This window comes from Carettochelys insculpta, chromosome 26 (genome assembly GCF_033958435.1).
Source record: "Carettochelys insculpta isolate YL-2023 chromosome 26, ASM3395843v1, whole genome shotgun sequence".
NCBI lineage: Eukaryota > Metazoa > Chordata > Testudines > Carettochelyidae > Carettochelys > Carettochelys insculpta.
In genome coordinates, this window is record NC_134162.1 from 15,189,985 (window position 1) to 15,209,804 (window position 19,820).

A 19,820-nucleotide genomic window follows, 5' to 3' on the forward strand; every position below is an offset into this window, starting at 1 on the left:
TGCCCCAACCCCAGTCCCACACCACAAAAAGTTTTTCCTGTGGCAAGTGCTCATGTGAGCGCTGCATTATCAGGAGTGCTCTCCCACCGACAGAGCAAAATCTGCTTGCGGAAAGGCTAGAAATAGTTTGTCTGCACTTTTGCAGACAACACAGCCACGTCATTAAAAGCTGCATAGTGTTGACGTACCCTAACTCAATGTTTGTTCTAGATGTGTCTTCAGCTACGGAAAGCCACCAACCCCCATCCTATTTCTTCTCCTAAAACGACAAAAGTCTGGAATGGGGATTAACTCCAGCGGGCAGGCAGGCATGATTAACATCTGAGGAAGTATTTCTAGTGAAAGACGTGTGAAATACCAGATGCACTTGTACAAAGGCTATTTCTTGTTCGGTCTCTCCAAGTACATAATTCAAAGGGAGCCACTTATTTTGCCTCCGATATGTCCCCCTTTAGCTTTACCCTCAGTGCATTCATCTTCTTTGACATTTAATTGTGGAGGCTCGCTTCAAAGTCAGATGTATACGTGAGGATCTGCCATCAACATTCATAAAATGCCAGCTGCATTCTTTTTATAAGGAGATTAGCATATCTTTTCATGCAGTGTTTGTGTCATTCAAGACAATATGGTCCTTCCTGAGGTGTAAGAGACGCATAATGTAAAAGGCTTTGTTTTCCTTGGAGATAACAGTCCTGAGATGACAAGATGCTCACAGAGGAAACCACAGGGAAAATTTCAGGAGGCTTGTTTTAGCTAGTTTGCTCGCAGAGAATCTGAATGATTAGACAGCACCAGCATCAGACATGGACTGTCACTACAGCTAACGTGTTCAGGAGCAAACTAGCCATTCTGGATATCCAACCTGAAATCCCTGCATGGGGCATGATAGTAGCTATTCAGCTTTTTAAGAAAAGCAGGGCCCTTTAAGATGCTTCAAGTTGCCACTAGTGGTTTCCTGATGTTCTTCTGAAAACCTTAGTCCCAGTTATCAAACCCCTTCCCACGGCCCAGGATTGCTATGATCCAGGGGGATCTCTCATCTTTCAGATTCAGCTCCCAGGAACTTTAGAGGGGAGTGCAGAAAGACAGACAACGCCATCATATACTTATCAAATAGTTCATCTAATTCTACATTTCATGAATTATCGCTCCTGCCTTCTCTTTTCCACACCAGGCACTTCACGGAACAGCAATGAACTACAGAAGAACAAACACCATGTTTTCAAGTAGTAACAGAAAGGAAGCCGTGCTAGTCTATACACTATCAAAACAAAAAGCAGTCAAGTAGCACTTTAAAGACTAGCAAAATGGTTTCACTACAAGAACTTTACCAAATATTCATGAACCTGAATTACCCACCAGGAGAAGTAAAAAAACAAATCCACAGGGCCAGACAAATACCCAGAGACCAGCTACTCCAAGATCCGCCCAAAAAAGCCAAGAACAGAACACCACTGGTCATCACCTACAACCCCCAACTCAGACCACTGCAACGAATTATTAAAGACCTACAACTTATCCTTAATCAGGATGCTACACTCCAGAAGGCCCTGGGAGACATGCCTGTTCTCTCCTACAGACAACCTCCCAACCTCATGAGGATCCTCACTAACAGCCACAGTCTATACCCCAGGAACACCAGTCCTGGAACCTTTCCCTGCAACAAAGCCCGCTGCCAGCTTTGTCCGCATATCTTCTCTGGAAATACCATCACTGGAGCTAACCAGGTTACCCACAGAATCACGGGCACTTTCTCATGCTCCTCTACTAACATCATATATGCCATCATGTGCCAACAGTGCCCAGGTGCTTTGTGTATTGGACAGACTTCTAACTCCCTTAGACAAAGGGTCAATGGGCACAAAACAGACATCAAAACACTCCAGATCCACAAACCAGTGAGTCAACATTTTAATGGAATGGGGCATTCTGTCAATGACCTAAAGGTATGTGTGTTACTGAAAAGGAATTATCGCACTGTTTTGGAAAGGGAAACAGCCGAGCTGGCTTTTATATTCAAATTCGGCACATTAACATATGGTTTAAATCGTGATGGGAACTTTCTGAGTCACTATGGGGCTTGTCTGCATACTTGGCTCAATCTAATTCTTGACCTTCCCCTACACCCATCCACTCTCTGATTTGCTCACCTTGATTACCTTTTTCTGATTTGTCCTCCTTGCTTACTGTTTTTGGTTCTCTGTGCCTTAAATATTGAGTCTGTTCTGGTCTGGCTATGGTCTGAAGAAGTGGGTCTGTCCCACGAAAGCTCACCTAATAAACCATTTTGCTAGTCTTTAAAGTGCTACTTGACTGCTTTTTGTTTTGATCATGTTTTCAAGGGGGAGGGAAAAAAAAGCCTTTGTTGTGAAACACCTCCACTCCCACAAAAAGCAGCAAGTAGTCACATGTGCCTAAGCAGGCTTTGCAAAGAGGTTTTCCTGTATCCCATGTTTTGGTTGTTCCTAAGGGTCATGCCCATTCAGGTGCCAACTTTCAGCATCTTCACTATGGCTACACCTACACAAGTCATGTTCGGCTAGTCTCTTCTGGGTGCAGTTTTGTCAATGCTGTTATGGACAGGTTTATGTAGCCAACGCGTCAGTAAAAACAGCTGTGTCTACTCTACTCTGCTGCTCCTCCTGTTGCCAGTACTGGTGCTAGAACAACAGTGGAGGCTTGCCTAAAATTTCCAGGAGAGGCAAGTCCCAAGGACTCCTCTCTCCCAGTTGGAAGAGAGGTTGTGAATGAGAAGCACAGTAGCCCACGCTGGTCTGTGCTCCAAGCAGCTACACCAAACTGAAGTCATCACTGCAAAAAATAGCAACAGCTCTGTCAGAGCTTTCCTAACACACCCCCCGCTTGGGCTTAATGACTCAGGACTGAAATTCCGACCAGCGAGGAACAGGGGAATTTCTCTGGTAGAACACCACACCCTTTATCCAGTTGCCACTGTGAGAGCCAGAGAGAAGCGTTAACCCTTCCAGGAAACAATCAGAACCTTAGAATCAGAGGACTGCTGCAGAGACCTTTTAACGCTTTGTTCCTTGCTGGCCACTCCCCAAGTCAATGAATTATAAAACCGTTGCTCTAATGTGTTGGGTGGACTATCAGACGCAAGTTCAGACAGCTTCAGGGGGCACAGATTTCCTGCATTACAACTCTGAACAAACCAGTAAACTACTGGATTCTGACAGGTTCAAGGCAACCTTGCATTCATCACAGGTAGGGAGACAGAGCTTAAGTCCAAGCACACAAAACGTGACCAAAATCAGGAGGTTCACTTCCTCAATTTGACAATAAGTTACGTTATTAAAAGCAAATAGCAAGACAGCAAGCAGGGCCAACATTCTGAATCACTGCTGGTTACCCAAACCCCATTAAACGCAGATAGGAAAAAGCCACCCATACCACTTGGTCACCTACGAAAGGTTAGCTATCTCATGGGCTCCAAAGCAATTAGCAATATTGCAGAGCAAGTTACTGCCTGAATCTTCACTGCCAGAAAAGATGAATTTGTACCATGGGATAACTAACACGTTCAGCTATCCCACTGGAAAATCCTAGCTGAGATTGGACATTATGGATTTTACTGGAAGGTAGGTAGCTAGGCAAGGTCAAGATTATGCCCCTGCCCTTGGCTGACTTCACCTAATTACCTCCCAGTAAGGAATGCCTGGTCTCCACTAGAATGCTGCAGTAAGATCGCTAACGGGTACTGTAAAACCCAGTTCTTGCGTAATGACAACCCATCGTAGCATTTCAATTAGCTCTGCAAGCAGCACAACCAGCTTTATTCAAGCCTCGCAGACAGACTCGGCTTAAGAAAGGGGGACAAGGAAGCAGCAAGAACAGATGCAAAGTCAGCAAAGAAAAATCTGAGGCCAATACCCCAGTGAGGATGGAGTAGTGACTAAATGCCTGAAGACAGCAGAAGTAAATTGCTTATAAAAGGCACCAACACAGACACATCAGAAGCAACAGTCAAAGCACAAGCCAAACATCTGATTGAAGAAGGGGAAAAACCCACCATACCCCTGCTGATTACCAGTTGCTTTTGAGATGTGGACAGTACTGCTCTAGAAGGGCTAAGGCAGTGTTTCTTAAACTATGCAAGACCACAGAACACCAAACAATAATATTTCTATGCAGAACACCTATGAAAATTTCCTTCCAAAAAAAGAAAAGAAAAAGAATAGGCAGCTCTTCATGGCAAAGAGCAGCAAGAGCCTTGTTCTGATCAGTAGCCTGAAGCAACAGGACCAGACAGAACACGTATGCCAGACAAGAGGCCACTTTTATTGTTTCCTAAATTCCACCAGGTAATTTTGGCCAGTAATTCCAACTGCCTCTCCCTTCCTAGCCGCCTAAAAAGCCAGAAAGAAGCCAGCTCCTTTTAGCTTAAGGCCAGGGCTGCTGGGAAAGAAGTGGGAACATCTGCTCTAGTGCACTATGGAAGGGTAATCCAAACAAGCCTTCAGGGTCATGCACTATGCTCCCCTGCGATTTCAGAGGAGTTTCCTTAAGCTGCACCATCAGAAGGGCAAGTGTTCAGATTTCATTGCCTTTTAAACCAACTGGCCTTACTCCAGATTCCAGCAGACTTTATTTTTGTTTTTTGTGTTTTTTTTTTTAAATCTACAAGATTGCAAATTGATGTAGGACTCTCTCTCTCTCTCAGGTCTGCAGTAGGCAACAAGCCAACTGTTGCATACAGTAAGAAAGCTACATCAGTTCAACTTAAGTTGATTTCAAACCAACTGTAAGGCAATGGTGCCCTTACGCTGATTTAAGAGCTTCTCTGTACTAAGGCTGCAGCACGTCAACCATCACCTCTTTAGTTAAAAACTGGTGCAACTGCTTTTTTTAAAGCCAAGCTCATAGGAGCATCAGAAACTCCCCAGGATGGGCATAAACCTCTCTGATTTCTCAAGCATCTGGTGCCACACTCTGAAAACAGCCTTGCAAAATTCTATAGACCCAGGTACGTAAAGCCCATCAGTGATGTTTCCTGAGCTCTCCTCTTCACAAAGGGCAGGCAAGCACATTTTGGACCAGGGCCCATACATGTCTGTGACCATTTTGCAGAGGCCAGGCAGCGTTCTCTTATGGGCATCTTGAGGGGTTATTTTAAAAGAATTCTCCATTTACAAGTTCTCTACTTTTTTTTTTTTTTTTAAACACACCATAGCCAGGAGAAGCCCTTCAATGCCACCACTTTCTAAAAACAAAGTGAAGTGCGTCCCCAGGTAGAGCTGGGTTTGGGGGGACAATGAGGGAGGGGAAGAAGCAGAGGCACGTGTTTGAATACAAAGGTGGCAAGTCAAGCTGATGCCGAAAAATCAGCTTCCTACAATCTAACACAGGAGCCTAAGCCGCAGTTAACAAGTCTATAGGCTGCTAAACAAGGGTCTCCTGTGTCTGGCTTCCATGGCAGCAGCACATCTATTAGCATTTGTAAAGCAGCACAGCACCTCTAGACAAACAGCAGTCTCAGCCACTGACAGCCTCTGGGGGTTTCCACCCCACAAACACAGGCGAAAGGCAAGTCTAGAGTTGCCCGGGGATGGGGGGCAGGTGAAAGAGAGACACAAAGTAGTCTATCCTCTGCCACCCCTTCTGTCTCCATGTATCACAACCTTCCACCTGCTCTCCCCCGGGCTTACAAAACTCGCCCAGCTCCACCATCACTCGGGGCAGTGCGAGCACAGACAAGGTCAGGCAGTCAATGGTGTCTTCTCTCGCAGGGTGCTCCAAATGCTCCTGGCCTGTCCATACGTACACCAGTGCTTTCACCACGGCCATCGCTGAGAGCACTGCACCAGTAGTAGAGAACAAGTCAGAGGCTATGTCTACACTAGGCAAAGGAAGGCCACTGCAGATGCACAATTCGAGCTACGGGAACTGCATAGCTAGAATCGACTTAACTGCACTCTAGAACAACAAGCAGTCCTGTGGCACCTTAGAGACGAACAGATATTTTGGAGCATAAGCCTTTGTGGGCAAAGACCAGCTTCGGCAGATCCATCTGATGAAGTGGGTCTTTGCCCACAAAAGCTTATGCTCCAAAATATCTGTTCGTCTCTAAGGTGCCACAGGACTTCTTGTTGTTCTCAAGGATCCAGACTAACACATCTACCTCTCTGATACTTAACTGCACGCTGCTTACTTGCCACCCCCACCATTGACTTAGCTTGTTTGGATCAGTTTAATTAAATAGTTTCCAAGAACCCAATACCTCACCAGCACCATCCCATTAAACCAATGCAACTTGTAATACAGACAGGGGCTAAGTGGGATCATAGCATTTTAACAGTGAAGGAAAACAGTATCACACATCAGAAGGGAGCATGAGGAAATGCCTCCCACAACATAGCCAAGGACAGAGTGACTCCAATACCAAACATGGTCATGTACACACAAAGGACTGAAGCCACATACTTCAAAAGCACACAAGTCTGATTACACAACAGGTTAGTCCCTGATTACACAACAGGGAGCAGAAGACAAGAGTCACTGTGGCATGATGAACTTATAACCGGGCAACAGGCCTGCCACAACCTCACTAGGGGATTGCCAACCTCTACACCTGAAATAAAGCAGAAATAAGCAAGAGCTGATTGAGAGAGCCACCAACAAATTTAAACAACACAACTTCTCCTCAAGCTCCTTAACAATAACTGTGAGTTTCTGATATTTCAGGGGAGTGATCAGATGCCACATCTTTGCACCCTGACAGCACATACGTCTGGGGAACTGTAGTGGTATCAGGGAAACAAGTCAAGCCAGTTGCAGGGATTGGGAGCGCAGTAGCTATAAGTAGTTGGTCAGATAGGGTGGCAAAGGCCAAAGGTACACACAATTCACACAGGAACATGTTCAAATAATCCTTCAGAACTGATTGTTTCCAAAGATGAACTAAAACCCATCAATAAAGAGAATACAAAACAATCCTAGCAATGACTGCATATTTCTGACACAATTACAGCTGCCTAAAAAAAGAATTTCCACAATCAAGCTTAAAAAGCACCCACCTCAGGAAAAACAAGGCTCACAGAGGTATTTATAGTATGTTGTCCTAGGTCACCTAATTTAGTCTAATGCCTCAGGTATGAAAAATCTGAAAAAGAATCTATGGGAAAAATTCTCAAACTGGCTTTGAATAGAAAAAGGCAACACCTTCTAGAATAAACTATGGACTATATCTTGAAGGAGCTTAATCTCACAATTTAAATTTCAACATAAGCACCCTATAAATCCTCATACTAAAAATCATTTAATTACATATATAAGTATAATTAAAGACCATTTGAATTTAAATGTTTCTTTTGTAATGTTTATAAGCATGATGCAGGAAAAGTGAAACTTTCTAGAAACTCACCATAACAGCAGTGAAACCAATGCCTTTGTTTTCATTGTCAGAAACATGAAAAAAGCAAATAGTATAAATGTTGAGAGAGAGTTTGGATTTTAAAAATGCTTTCAGTTCCCCAACAGTGCTTGAAGCATGTACGCCTGGATGCTATGTGGGGTAGCAGCATATCCTATTTCTCACTGCTAGATAAAACTTCATTCCTTAGTTCATCAAATCTGAGCACAATATTTTACTAATAAACAGTGTTCAGTCATAACTGGGGCCTCTGGGCACTCCTGTTAATTATCTGTTTTGTAATAATGATAGGTATGACATTCTTTAGATGTTCAAAACTCCATTCAAACGTTAACATAAGTATAAATGCATAACAATATTAATCCAAACACCCATTTAAAAAGTTTCAAGATTACAGGCAGGGGAGAATGCCCAATAGGCTTCGCCTATTCATAAAATCTCAGCTCAGTAATGAATAAGCAGTGGCAACAGGTACCAATGACTCACATATGCATTTAACTCGCCCTTTAGCTACTGCAAAGCACCTAACCCTTTCTTGTAAAGTGTACCTCTGACCTTTGACATATGTCACAACTGTAAAGTGCCACATCTAGCGTGCTTAGAGTTGCTCAGCCAGGCAGACTGCTTTGAGTTCAGGATCTCATTTATAGCAGAGTGAACAACTGTTAGAGCAAAAGGAGCATGTGGCAACCTACCAGCAAATCATAAGGAACACTCCTTTAGCGCTGCTAGGGTCGAAAGACAACTTGCTTTTTTCCATTTTTTGACTCCACCTGAAGCCAACATTACTTTTCTTCCTGTTTGCACTCAGGCCTTTCCCCAAAGCCAACACCCACAGAGAAATTTCACCTATTCTATGGATGTATGCATTACGAAGCTTGCCAATTATAAGACTCTTCATGATACAAATGACAGCTTACGAGCGCCTTGTAAAAAAGTAATGCTCAGCAGCATCTAGGACTCGGTTTCTGATCTGGTCTGATGTACAACCCCTGCAGGAAGAACAGATTTTGGCTTTGTCTGCAGTTCCACCTTTCCTTCTCCGCTTTGCACAGGAGCGCATCAGATTACTGCCGACAAACAGCTGCCTTCTTACTCTTGGCGCTCACACAAGGGTTTGTTTAGAACATTATCTTGGAGGAGATGCCAGGCAGAACATGAGAATTAGTCCCTGTCCTAAGAAACATCACATGATTGTAACTTCTGTAGGATGTTACTGCTGTAAATCACATCTGACTTCAGATGGCGGTGGCTCCACTCCAGGAAGTTTTTATTCCACAAAATTGTTTTTCCAAAATAGAGAAGCAAATGCTCAACACCCAAAGCCGCCTGATGTCATTGTTACATCTCTCAGTATTCCAGGAGAGGAGTCACTTGAAGTGCATCTTACATAAAAACTTCTTCCAACCCACCACACTGCAGAATCTACCAACACCTTGTCCCCTCTCCCCAAACCCCATTCCAGCTATCTAGTTAATTTTCATTCTAAGGCAGCATAGGTTTCTTATTACATATTTACTTATATTGAAGAATAAATGACACGTTTCTACCAGGGCTCGAGTTGTACTGCTATTGCCCTTGGGTGAATCAGTATTTGTCTAACACGTTCCTTACATTTCATAGCATTTTGTCATAAACAAACAACAGATTACAATGCATGTTTTGTTTACACAAACTTTTGATACCCTGCTGGCAGTGGGGCACATAGGCCCATGCATTTTCTGTTTAAATACAACCCCTCTAACCAAATACCTTCTGCTAGTGTTACCTTTAAGGATATGTTAGCCATATTATAGATCTTATTCTTGTAGCGTAAGCCTCTATTATATTATTTACTATTTCCTTCTACCTTTCACTGTTTATTCCATTTTAGCAGTAATGCAAGAGGCCTACATGGATCATACTCTGCAATACATTAGCTTAAGCTAGGTAGGTGTGGGCATCTGGAAGTTTCCAGACAGATATAGATAAGGGGGAGTGCATCTGCACTCCAAGAGTTTAGTTTAGCTACTAGACAGCAGTTTTATCTCATGTGGTGTCTGAAGGTGCCAACATGTTCAGGCCCCATCAGATCAACCATCCTGCTTATTGCATGGTGAAGGCCACAGTCACCAAGGGCTGATAGGTGCTATCTTTTGGTATCTTGCCCACAAACGCCCACTGTTGGAGATTGTTAATGAGACTGTCATGTCATCTCTTATGCATATTTAAAAGGCGGGGGGTGCAAGTGCCTCACCCTAAGATTTTGAGGGTCTGCACATCTGCCTGGGGAATGGAAGTCTAGTTTTGGCTTTGCAAGGTTGGGCGGAAGTGATGTAAGGAGACATATAATACCCTTCAGTGGACAATGAATTGGGGCTGGGCTGGGCTGGTTTTCAGCGATCTCTGTAAGTTCTCTTGCTTCTCCAAGTGCTAGTCCTTCTCTAAACCTTTAATGTTTCCTCCACTCTAACACTATCTCACCTCTCACCACCAAGGGAGCAAGACTGGTCCTTCTACAAAGCCCATCAGCAGGGAGTGTGAGTATGGTGGTAATCCAGGTATATTTGTACTTGTATACTGTTTCACGTAGTAATCAGAGTGAATTAATCAGTTTGTAACCACTCTAGATATTTGATTGTGAACTCCATTAAGTGTAATAAATTCTGTGCTATTCATTGTTTGCAGGGTCATGCTATTGCTGCAAGTCCTACAATCTATCTCCAGATAAGAGCTCTTATAGCTCCTCATACCTGTCGTGGTGGCAGAGGGAAAGATTCTTAGGCGGGATCGGCAAGCCTTTACTCAAAACAATGCTCTTCCCTGCATTCCCGACTGCCCGTCAACCCCAGGATCTCACATGTAGCTAAGGAGGGGAACTGACCATAAATTATTGCTCTTTGGAGGCCATAAGACACTTGGCACAATGAAAGCAAAGCGTGACGGAAAGCAGAATACAAATGGGAGCGCACATCTGAAGCCCTTAAATAGTTCATTGCCTATAACATAATTTTAACACTTTCACAATGTATTTAAAAGGTGACATTTTCCTTTATCCATGACCCAGTTTAGTTTCCATCAGCTTGAGGTCTCAGCACACAAGATGTCTTCCAGTCCCAGCTGGCACACTATACACTAACTGGACAGCTTCCGTACTGTTGTCTGCTCCAGTTGTCTGGAGTCTGAGGCTGGATTCAGGGGGCTTGGCTGCTGCTGAAAAGACTTGGCTGCCAGACCCTTCGCGCTGGAGAGAGCAGCTCACTCATGGTGTTGGAATGCTTACGTACTCCTAAGACATCACCAAGCTCCCGCTCTCCCCCATGAATGTTTAAACACTACCCCCAGGAGTGCTGCTTAGAACACAAGAGTTGCTGTGCCAATGACATGGAAATGCAGTTTGTCAGCACTGGGAAACGGCTCATTGGAGGAGCCTGCACACATGCACAGAACAGCCAACGGTGTGGTTGGAGCACATCCCCATTTTGGCCAGCTCAGTTCAAACCAACTTCCCATAAAGACAACGAGCAGCCTCGTGGCACCCTAAGTCTAACAGAGTTCTTTGAACAGAAGCCTTTGTAAGTAAAACCACTTTCAGATGCATACGAGGAAGTGATTTTTACCCACAAAAGCTGATTCCCAAATAAATCTTCTGGTCTTTAAGGTGCCACAGGGCTGCTGGCTGCTTTGGCAGACACAAACTCACATTTCTGAGACTTCCTGGCACGTCCCTTGTTGGCACTGTCCAGGTGACAGTGACCACAGAGCCCAAGCAGCGAGTACCCCCATCTGCCCCGGGCCTAAGGAGGCACACAGCTCCGAGGGGAAGTGGGAATACATGTGCAAGAGATAGGGGTTGCGGGAAGGCTAGTTGGGATGTTCACTCAGCTCAGCTACCTGGTCTCCCTCTCTCCCAGCCTGGCCTGAGCCCCACCCAACCCAAGTTGCTCAGCAGCTCCCAAGGGAGAGCAGGCCCGTCTCCCTGGCTCAGCTGTTGAGCTGTCAGACAAAGCTCGCAGGGCAGGGGGCGGCTGCCGACTAAAGGGGAGGAAACCCCCTCCCTCTCAGAGGGGGCAGAAGGGCTTAACCCCCCACCTTCTGTGTGCAACCCCACGCCCACCCTCCGCCAGCCCAGAGCCTCCCCGACCACAGCTCCCGAGGGCTCTGCCTTGGCCCCACACCCCCACTCCTCCCTGCAGCCCCCCTAACAGCCTCAGGCACCCCCTGGCCATGGCTACCTCCTCATGCACGGCCCCCAGCCAGCCTGCTCCCCCCCAGTCCCCCACCTTCACCCCGGCTGCTCCCCCCAGCCCCCCACCTTCACCCCGGCTGCTCCCCCCAGGCCCCCACCTTCACGCCGGCTGCTCCCCGCCAGCCGCGTCCCCGGTGCCCCCGCACTCACCTCCAGACCCAGTCGGCGCGGGCTGCGGCTGCGGCTGAGCGGGACGGAGGCGCACGGCGGCGGGGCGGGCGAAGGGCGCGGCCGGAGCGGGAGGAGCCGCGCTGCAGGGAGACGCCCCCGGGCGCTCACTGGTCACTGCGGCCCCGCACGTGCATGGCGCGCCGGCGGTGAAGCCTCCGCCCCTTCCTGCCCCCGAGCCGGGCTCCGCACGTCGGTCACCCCCGCGCACTCCTGCGCGCCCCGCGCGGTGCGGGGCAGGGCGCCCCTTTCCGGCGGATGGCCCTGGCCGCACAGACAGCCCCGCTGTGCCCCGGGCACGCGGAGATCCCCTCTCCCCGCTGGGGAAGCGCCTGCTCCTCTCCGGAGCGCCGCGCCCGCTGGGAGCCCGACGGAAAACCCACCGTCCCCCTCCGGAAACGGGCACAGCATCTGCGGCGTGAGACGCGCGCCCGCCTGGCGGAGCAGGACTCACGCTCGGACCCACCGTCACTACACTCTGGCGTGAACTCACCCAGCCGAAGGGTGAGCGCCCCAACCTGCTGGCGCTGAGCGAGCGCTTGTTCGCAATGGGATCCGTGTCTGACAGCGCACCCCTCCTCCTCCTCCTCCCCGGGAATCTGCAAAGCTCTCCCGAAGAACAAGCGGGGAGCTTTAGGCCACACCTTTGCTAGGCACTGAAAATCAGGGTCTGGGTAAAGACACTGGATCTGCGACTGATCACGGTTTCAGGACTGCCACGGGGTGAACGGGTCACTCTGCCTTGAGCATGTGCTGAATGCTCCACCCTGCATCGAGCTGCGATGCCGGAAGCACCTTTCCCAGACCTGAGAAAGCTCTTTGTGCTCCACAGCCAGGCTCTCTCACCAACAGCAGTGGGCCAATAACATTATTTGCCTAACACTTTTATCACTGATACTGGAGTAGCACCCAGCTGCATCAGCAACACTTGTCCCAAAGGCCTTCCCAGAAGCAGCATGTGGCACAGCCTACTGCTCTGTCTCATGGCTCCCATTCAGCCTGGCTACCATCTAATTCCATGTAGCTACTAAGCTCAACCCTTCTGTGTGACGAGCAGCTGGAACATATTGTGTGTCAGAGCCAGTCTGCTGTGGCCAATAGCCAGGAGACCTGAGATTTAAGGCCTCAGTGAAATAAAACACAAAAGAATGAGTCAAATTTACTTCTAATACATAGAGCCAGAGCCATATGAGCCCCTCCACCTCCTGCCTCCCCACCCACACGCATCTCCCCTCCTGCCCCGGAAGTGAACACAGCCATCCTCAGCCACAGGAGACTGAGCGTTCCTGCAGATGTGCAAGAGCTGAGGAGTGTCACTTAGGAGCATAAATAAGAACCCCAAGGCAGGAATCAGGCAACAGATGTCAGGCTTTGCTGCCTGTGCTATTTCCTGCCTTGACAGCCACTCACAGCAGCCAGAGCAGTAGAAAGCCTGATTTTATGCCATTTACTTACTTTGCAGGGTAGATGTTTTGGGCAGCATCAAATGATAAGGAACTGGAAGATGTGGGGTCAGAAGGTGACATAAAATGCGGCAAAGTGGATACAGCACAGACTAAGCCTGGCTGGTCTTCCTTACCAATCACCTCATCTTTCAGCAAGGGCTCTGTCTCAAGGGAGAGTGAGAACTCCTCTTGATCAGACGAAAGGATTGGACTTTTACTGTAACTGAATAAGAATAGCATTGGCCAGTACAGTCACAGGGGCCACCAAGCCTCGGGGCAGCCAGTGGTGAGCAGCTATCATGGGACAGCAACGAAGGGTCCTGTGGCACCTTATAGACTAACAGAAAAGTTTTGAGCACGAGCTTTCGTGAGCACAGACTCACTTCATCAGATGCTGGTCTCTGATGAAGTGAGCCTGTGCTCACGAAAGCTCGTGCTCAAAACTTTTCTGTTAGTCTATAAGGTGCCACAGGACCCTTCGTTGCTGTTACAGATCCAGACTAACACGGCTACCCCTCTGATACCTATCATGGGACAATGTTGCAGGAGAGATATTGGTCCTTGCTGGGACGAGGACAGGAGACTGGCTGGCCCCTTGGTCTCTTAAGAACAAAAGAATGGCCATGCTGGATCAGGTCCCATTTAGGCCAGTATACTGTCTGCTGACAGCAGCCAATGCCAGGTGCCCCAGAGTGAACCAAACAGGAAGCCATCATGATCCCTCCACTGCCACCCATTCCCAGCTTCTGACAAACAGAGGCTGGGGCCACGATCCCTGCCCATCCTGGCTAATAGCCATTGGTGGACCTATCTAGCTATTTTTTTGAATCCTGTCATATTCTTGGACTTCACAAGACCCTCTGGCAAGGAGTTCCACAGGTTGACTGTGCATTGTGTGAAGAGCACAGCAGGAAAGGGGACAATGTAATGATGGTACAATGACCCAGGCACTGAACTGGAAGTTGTGAGCATTATTCCAAATTCAGCCTTCCAGTCCCTGTGCAATCACCACTCTGTGCCTCAATTACTTCATCTGTAAAATGGTTGTGAAGACACTGATACCTTTGTCAACCACCACATACGTGATGGGTGAAAGACATTCTACAAAAGCAAAGCTCTAGGTTTATTCCATCAGGGTTGCTTCTACAGTCCTATGACACTGCATTTCAGGGCTGAGGTTGACAAGAGTGTGCCATTACGCTGGGCTTGATGGAGAGCACAGATTTTCAAATCCTTTCCGGCTGTGAGGAGAACCAGGGAAAACCCACATGGGACATTTCCATTATTTCTGGTTGCTCACCACTTACCGAAACACCCCGGGTGCTCATTTTCATCACCTTGTGTGACAGGCTGTTCCAGGAACAGCTGGGCTAGCTTCATCCATCTTCTTCCACCAGGCGCTGTTATCAGCAACTTCCTCCTAATAATCAGGAAATTCCCATCTGCTGCCCGTGCATCCCGGCCTGTCTTTTCTCTCCTCCTTTCCCACCAGTAATTGACAGCAGGGCTTAGAGCACCCACTCAGTGGAGATTGAGCGCCACAAAAACCTAGCAAAAGAGAGCCCCTAACCTGAAGAGCAGCAGCTGCAGGCAGAGCAGAAATCACTGACCCACAGGCACAGAGCAGTCCAGCAGCAGCGCTGGGAACAGACTCCTGATCCCCCATCCGCTGCCCTGTCCCTGAGGCCGCTGCAGGCCCTTCATCACTCCATCTCTCCCCTGTCCTTGGGCCCTGCTAGCCCCTCGGGAGCTGCCCACCTCCTACTACCTGAGCCCCCGTTCTGCCTAATGACACACCCGGGTGCCCCTGCAGGCACGTGTTCTCCCCTCTGTGCTGGGTCCCCACCATTCCTTTGTGCTCGCCCAGGACCCAGATCCATCTGCCCATTGATAGCAGGTATCACAGAGCCTCCATCAGGAGCAGAGCCCTGTTGTGCCAAGGGCTGCACAGAGCACACAGCGTCTGAACTCCCAACCGACCCCCAGCTCAGATGGCTGCCAAGGGAGGAACCAAGAGTGCAGGGAGTAGGGGTGGTGGCTGTGGGTAACGTTCACGTGAGCATTACTGGAACGGCTTCGTAGCCCGAGGCCCAGCATACCGGATCCAGCTGCCAGGCTCAGCTACGTCTTCCCGCCACACAATGACTTTGTCAAGAACGGAAGGGTCAGACCAAGCGGATCCAGCCCCGCCACTTGAAAGTCCCGGCCGCAGGCTGTGACTCAGCCAGGAGGGGAACCAGCTACAGCACTCTGGCTCAGACCCAGAACAGTCCATCTGAAAGGGGCTCAGCCTCGAGGACAAATTCCTCCGTAGTTGCTGGGTTTCAGATTTGGAGCTGGTGCAAAGGAAACATCTCCACGCACAGAAAGGGAAGAGAGGAAGAAGTTTTACATACAGCTCCTCCGGAGGCTGCCTTGTCTTTAAACAGCCCCCAGCCTGTGCTCCAGAAAAAGAAATACTGCACTCTCCCTTTTTCCACAGGTAGCAGCTCATCACCCATGAGCAGCGAGCACATCTGCCTGTGCGCCAGAGCATGGGTATGAAAGGAGGGAGAAAGGTGAAGCAGGAGGCATGGAAAGGACCTGAAGAGAGGATTTCAGCAGTTACTGGGATCCGTATAAACCCCTTGGCATGGGTCACATTTCCCAGCTCCTGCCTTCTATTGCATCCTGCCACCCGGGACACACTAAGTGCTGGGAAGAGGGAGCCCTGCTCCCAGGACTGCAGTCCATGATCACCTCCAAACTGGCACAGAGATGCGCTGGCATCTCCAGTGAAAACCACACCAGACACCACCCAATGGAAAATGCACTTCTCCCCCCATCAGGGTGTCTTAGAGTGATAGGAAGACACCCGGTGCCTCCCCACTGCCTGCTGTTGACACGTGAGCTGACTCCATTGGGAGCGGATGACACTACTTTACGATGCTATTCTCCCAGATGGGATCCTGGAGGCAGAACTCACGCGTGTACTTCCCTGGGGCTTTCCAGTGTCCCCTGCCCCCGAGGGACTCGTCGTTCTCTCCCCCACAACCAGACCTTTGGGTGTGGCTGGATGGCTCTTGCACTCTGCAGGTTACTCCCTGCACGACAGAAGCGTTTGCTTCCCTTGCACGTCACACGTGCGGTTTGTCATCATTGCTTAGCCCATTTATGCTTTGCTCACCCTGGGCAGGAAGGAGACTGGCAGCTACACAGAAGGAACTGCAGTACTGATACCTATGCCCAGCGGAGGGCACCTCCACCGGTGATCACAAGGCTGCGTCCAATGGCAGAGTTCACTTGCTAGCAGGCGGTGTCGACTGTGCCAGCCATTATTCCTGTTCGTCTGCCAGGCAGTAGAAGGCGCAGGCTGCTCCCTGTTCCAGATCTCCCTCCAGCCATGGCTGCACAGTGGCGTCCCTGATGAACATGCCGCTAACACCCACACAGCAAGTGGCATGTGACTTTGGTACTGCTGAGAAGCGCTGGATCAATGGAGGCTTCTGTCTGAGAGAGCTCTGGCAGGCTGGGGCAAGCTTCCCTTGCACCCCCTGTGCACTGAGCCCTGCAGGCCTGGCCGAGAAAGGGGCAGGGCCTGTGTACTCTGTTTGGAAGGGCAGGGAGCTAGGGCCCCTTGCAATGTGGACACCTGGCCACAGGGTACTGTGCTCAAGTGTGACAGGTCACTTCCTAGAGGCTGCCACTCACCCCCGCCCTGTTCTGAGGGGCGGCCCTGTGTGTAAAGTCCTGCAGGAAGTCACAGGGATCTCCGGGAGGTCTCTCTTTGTCCCCCAAACGTGGGGAGGGCAGAAATAAATTGCCATGTCCAGCACAGGGGAGGGTGAGCTGGGAGAGGCCAGTGAAATACTGCACTATACGGTATTTCCCTGGGGTTTGCTTATGGTGCCCGTTCCCTTCCACTCCCACTGCCTGAGCGTCCAGAGCCTGGGGCAGTAGCGGCCTTTGACTACGGGAAAAGGTGCTGCGCCTCACCAATGAGACAGCTGAGGACTCTCACACTGTGGGCTGCAAGATTTGCTCTCCCATGAACTTCTGTTAAATAGCTAAAGGTCCAATTTACAGTGGGATCAAAAAGAAAATGAAATCCCAGTGTCTGCAACATTCATGCTGGGGTAGCTATTCCTGTACCGGAAGGGGAGGAACGATCCCAGCACAGGTTGACCTGCTCTAGTCCGGCACCCTTGGCACCTGACAGGTGCCGAATGAGAGAATTTTCTGGATCACGGGAGGTCAATACCATCTAGCACATTACCAACACTTCCATTGCTCACTGGGCTCTGAGACAACATTTGGGATAAATTACAGCTAAGTAACAGCGCAGCACAGACAGCCAGGACTGGTGGATGTAAACAAACTTTACAGGACCCTGGGAAACTTGACCACATCCGTGCTAAGCAGTAGTCTAGCTCCCGATATTCATGCAGGGCCACAGATGTTGCCAGACTGCAGAGCTTCAGGCTGTATAAGGCAGCTTGATACGGGAATACCTGCACCCACACCAGGTCCCGTGCCACTAGCTGGTGAAAAATCGCCCTCTTCCTGAAGGAGTTCTTCCAACCCAGCACCTCACCCCTCCCCTAGCTGCAGTAGGAAGCCCACCTCTCACTCCCTCATGTTCAGCTTTGGCTGCACTAGACACAGGAGCCAGGCTGGTCTCCCACTCTGCCTCATTCCCCCTGCATCACCTGGGTGGAGTGTGTGGGCACAGTTGCTTCAGTGCTTTAATGCAGACAATACATGTGCTGGGGCGGCAGCAACATTGCTCTGAGAACCTTTCAGTTCTGAATGGCCTGATGCCTGGGTGTTTCCATGCCCTGCCTTAGTGGCACATTCATGTCGTGTTCTCAGAGACCAACCAGTAGCTCTTCTCAGGGCTCCACCCCGTGGCCAGCAGCTAACAGCCTGTCTGCCCTGGCTTTGGAGAGACTAGTCCCTGCCGATCACTCCACAAGCAATGGTGCTGTTCCACTGGCAGCAGGCCTGATTCTGCACTGTCCTGTGCATTGTCAAAGTGGGTGCAAAATCCCAGCATTCTGATTCAGTGGTGTTTTACATCCTTTGCACTGGTGCAAAGGACAGGGCCTGGTGCTGCACGACAGTGAATTAGGTCCAGTACCCATAGTGGCTGGAGCCAGGTTGGTGGCAGGGCAGCTATGCAGTGCTGGGCCGGTCCCCACCTGTTTCTGCTGCCCCACTGAGTTACTGGGGATAAGACGTGCCTCCTGTGGGAGAGTTGCAAGCCCCACTTGTAAAGCAAGCTGCAAGCAACCTCATGCTCACCCTTCTCCCACCATTGGCTGCCAGCTCGTGGATAAGCAGTTCCACTAAAGGTGTGATTTTACACCAGTTTTGTTAAACCAGTGCAAAGGCCGTGTGGACACTGTTCTTTCAACTTAAAGCAGGCTTGGCTTATTGGGGTTTCCTTTAAGTCCATTCGGGATAGGCTTAAGCTAGAAGAACCTAAAGCACTCAGAGCTAGTACTCAGGTCCACAAGGGGGTTGCAACAATTCAACCATCTCAAATAAAGCCATGTGGGTGGGGGTGCAGACAAGGCAGGGGATGGATGGGGCTTAGCTCCCTTGGGTGCCTACATGACTAAGTTTTGGATGATTCCAGGAGAGGTTTCAGTTGATTTCCAGGTTGGAAACCCGTTTGCTCTGCCCCACAACACCTGAGTGAAAGTATAAACATCTACAAACATCCGGATTACAAAGCAGCTCAAACCCACCAGAAACAGTGTCAGATGCCAAACAGGGAAGAGGGAGTGGAGCCGACTTGTGACCAGCCAGTGGTCTGTAGCCATTGCTGGACAGCCATCCAGGGTACAAGCACAGGGATGAGGCAGCGGCCGGCTGGTGGAGCGCACAGCCAGTGCAGGCAAACAGGAAGGGGAGGCTCTGGACTGGGCCCCAAGAGATGAATGCATTTTCATTCTAAAGGTTCTGCTGATGATAACAAATAGCCCATCAGCCAGGCCATCAATCAGAGCCTGCCCCAAGGCTGCTCTGGACTCCACCTGGGCAGCGATTTTCATCATGCTGGTGGGAGCAGGATTTACAGGCAGCACTGGTGAGGGCACTGCATCAAACATCACTACTGCCCCCCTGTGCTCCGTCACCCACCCCTCATGTTCTGCTGACACGAGGTGGGCAAGTCCCAGCCCAGCTGTTCAGTTGTGAGAGTGTGTTCACCACAGAGGTGCTCTGGACCTACGTGGGACGAAGACCCACAGCCCTGATAGGCCTGGGGAAGGAGGAGGAGATGCCATTAAAGCCGAATGCAAGTCTCAGAGGCAGGGTTCCCTCTTTTTTCCATCCATGGGCAGAATCAGCTTTGTTCTGTGCACCAAGGCATGTGCACCACCAGTAGAAACACACTTCCAGCTGTTGGCACTCTGCTAATCAGCTGCATGGCAGCTGCATCTCTTCTGGGAGGCTGCCCAAGTGCTCAGCTTACAAGGACACTGCTCACAGGGCGCATCTATGCGGCAGCTGGGACACACAGACTCTGGCTTGTCCTGCTTAAACCAGCCTGTGAAAATCACAGTGTGGACATCCAGGCTTGTGCAGCAGCACAGGTGAGACC

General features: G+C 49.5%; 1 protein-coding gene across 1 annotated transcript in view; it reads right to left on the bottom strand.

Annotated features, from left to right (window-relative positions):
* RHOC (ras homolog family member C) overlaps positions 1-11,863 on the bottom strand; it is a 33,342-nt gene extending 21,479 nt beyond the window's left edge. Inside the window, exon 1 of the mRNA XM_074977445.1 lies at positions 11,769-11,863. The gene's annotated coding sequence lies outside the window, so the exon portion shown is untranslated. The remainder of the gene's footprint in view (positions 1-11,768) is intronic.
* Between the last annotated feature and the right edge of the window lie 7,957 nt (positions 11,864-19,820).